The sequence below is a fragment of the Microtus ochrogaster genome, chromosome 21, assembly GCF_000317375.1.
Source record: "Microtus ochrogaster isolate Prairie Vole_2 chromosome 21, MicOch1.0, whole genome shotgun sequence".
Lineage (NCBI taxonomy): Eukaryota > Metazoa > Chordata > Mammalia > Rodentia > Cricetidae > Microtus > Microtus ochrogaster.
This window is the reverse complement of record NC_022022.1, coordinates 27,564,039-27,567,641: the sequence shown is the minus strand read 5'-3', so window position 1 is coordinate 27,567,641 and position 3,603 is coordinate 27,564,039.

Sequence of the window (3,603 nt, the reverse complement as noted above, 5' to 3'; positions counted from 1 at the left end):
GGGCGGTGGCGGGGAGGAGGCGGAAATCCTCAATAAATAAATAAATTAAAAAAAATTAAAAAAAAACTTAAAAAAAATAAAAGATGAGCAGATGAGGCTCAGAATGGTTAGGAAGGTAGAGGAAGTCTGGTGATCTGCATTGGTCTCTGGAACTCACATAGCAGAAGAGAACGAACCCCTGAAAGTTGAACTCTGGCACCCACACATGCAGGGCAGCATGCACGTGTAGTACAAGTATGCATGCAAGAACATACACGTGCTAAATAAATATCTAATAATGCGCTTATGATAATGAGTGCTTTAAAGAGCAGGATTAATCTGGGATGGACTTTCAACACTTTAAGAGAATATTTATCACGACTCAAAAGTTCAAAATTCTCAAAAGGTCTATGTTGGCTAAGTAAGCGAGTTCAAAACATATGCACAAAAGCCCTGCCAATGTGAATATTTGGCATTGTCATGGAAACATGGATGTTTGACAGGAACATTTATTCAAATTGGGCCTGAGGCTGTTTAACAGAACGTACTGCACATCATGGCCTCTGCCTGAAGCAGTGTTACAGAAATAGAAAATACAAGAAAGTTCTGTCACTGTGGGACATAATTTTGTAAAGGATCTTGCCTATCTCTTGAATGTTTTACATTACATGTAAGATTGTGTCCACCACCAGATGACAGTGACTAAGACCTTTTGGGCATGAATCAATACTATGCTCATGTTTATCAAAAATTCAATATTCTAATGAAAGGACACAAAATTTTATAGAAAATACATAATTGCAGATATCTATGTACCATAAGAGCAATGATGATTTCATTGTGTCTGCATCTAAATATATAATAAATTTTATTATTTTTCTATGGGAAGGTATAATTGAAGAAGCAGTAATTTATATTTTTGAAAACCTATTCAGTCATGATTGGTAAACACAATTTGTCTCATCATATTATATTTTAAAAATAAATTCTGAAGAGAAACCAAATTATTGCTGGATTTCTTCTTAAGCCAGTGAGCATTCCAGCATGGATATGCAAACCCACAATCCTGGCTGAGGAGCTATTGATAGTGGGTGGATGCTGGGGAAGAGGGAGTCAGTTTTCTTGAAAGAATCAGCCACTGAGACATCAACCATGCTACAGTGGATAGCTCCGTCTACAGGCGTATATGCACAACACTGATTGGACTCAGTGAGTTATTAAACACAGACAAACAGCGGGGCAGTGGTGGTACATGCCTTAAATCCCAGCACTCAAGAGGTAGAAGCTGGCAGATCTTTCAAGGCCACCCGGGTCTACAAGAGCTAATTCCAGGACAACCAGGGCTGTTAGAGAAACCCTGTCTCTAAAAACAAAAAAATAAACAAACCAGACAAATAACAAGTTATCAAAACAAACGGAGTACATAAAGTTGGAAGGAAGATGCAGAGAAGTGGCTGTGAAAGAAGTTGAATGTGAGTTTAAGTTTTAATATATTTTATTTGTGCATATCCAACTTACACATTTGTATTCAATATTATATGGATAAAATAAATGTCTGTGAATATTAGTAAAGACCGAATACAACACTACAATTATATTTTCAATAGTAGGGAATTTGGAAAAGTGAAGTTTTAAAGGTGAACAGCTTCAAAATTATGTCAAGGTGAAGACATGCATACAGTTCCCACTTTAGGTAAAACTAAAGCACCATTACTACCTAAGCCCAAACCTGCTTAGTGTCTGCCCCTAGAATTACTCTCTTCTCCCCATCTCAGACTTAAGCTCGTTTCTACCTTTGATAACCTGGGTTGGATTGTCTCTCCAAAACAGAATCAGCATACATTCGATATTCTTTTGTATCTAGCTGTCTTCACTCGTGACAGTAATCTATATTAATCTACATAGCACATTTTTATTACATTAATATTCTTCATATTAATGATTACTTGTGATTTCATTATTTGAATCTGCCACAACTTAGTTATGTTCTGAAGATAAATATTTATCAGTTTAACAAATGATGTTCTTTAGGACATGTGTTTTTCTGACTTTTTGGGTTTATAAGAGTCATTCAGCTATACTTTATTCAAAATTAAAGCAGTAAGTGCCAAATTTCAAGATTTAAGCTGTAAAATATTTCAAAAATACATTTTTTACACTCTAGTCAAAAGTAGGACAGTATGTATAAGATTTTGAGATTTAAGCTAAAAAAAACAGTTTAAAATATATATTCGTTAGCAAAAATACTTCCTGTGAGTGCCATCTGGCCATCGATTTACACTTAGTCAAAGTGTTGGCTTTGGGCTTATGTTGATTCTATTTTAGACAGAGTAACAAGAGTTGTCTCGGTGCCTATATTGATTTACTTTATATAATAAAAATACACAATATTTCCTGTTGCTTTCCATTCTGGTCTATACCCAGTACTTTCTCCTGAAACAGAGTGTGTTTATACCATGGTATTTTATAGTAGTTTTCACGTGTGTGTGTAAAGCCAGGGTCTCGCTGTGCTGCCTAAACTTGTCTTAAACTCTTGGACTCAAGCAATCCTCCTGCCTCAGTCTCTCTCATAGCAGGACTATGGGTGTATTCTACTTCACCTAACTTTAATGTGCAAATCTTAGATATATTAACCAGACCATTTTTTCAATGTTTAATAATTATTTGGTATGATTACAAAAGTATTAAGATTATTTTTTGTTGTTGTTTCTCCATTGCTGAGTATCAAATCAGGTCTTTGTGCATGCTAGTCAATTCTATTTTTCTATTGATTCTTTTGATTTTTTAGTTATTTTTTTCCATTTTATAAAAGACTGTCTGAAAATACATGCTTTGAATAACTTTCTCTTAATTTGGGGATAACCATTTTGCTGTCAATAGCATCTTCTGATACATAAAACATCAAGTCTAATATACTCATATTCAGAATTCTAAATTTTATTACTGTATGTAGTCCACATGATGGACTGCATGTGGAGTTCATAAGATGATTTGGGGAGAGTTAGTACTCTCCTTGTTGCATGGATTCTAAAGATTAAATTCAGGTGAGGTTTGTGTCATAAAGTATGTTTCTACTCTGAATCATCTTGTAGATCCATACTTACACATTCTTAAAGACTATTTACTTTCCTTGTTTATCGATAAATTAGCCAATTTAATAATCTTATGAAGATGTTCTTCTAGAATCTTTACAATAATTTTTTCTTCTAATATCCTTAAGTTCCACTTTTTCTTGAGACACTATGAAAATATGTCACATAATACTAATATGAAGCTAATAAGAAAGGAACAGGATGGTGGAGTTCAGGGAGGGGTAGAGTGGGAAAGCAATGAAAGAGAGATCTTGACAAATGTGAGCTATTATGGGGTTAGGGATAAGCCTGGTGCTAGGGAAATTCCTCGGAATCCACAAGAATGACCCCAGCTAAGACTCCTGGCAATGGTGGAGATGGCGGCTGAACTGACCATCTCCTATAGTGGATGAATACCACCCTGGCTGTCCTCACAGAGGACAGTGACTGGTGGAACCAGAAGCAGAAATTCAGGACGAAGAACCAGGCCAAACTCTAGGGGTCCAGTCCTAGCAAGGGAGGTCAAGATCTTGACAGAGAAATCTACAGATAC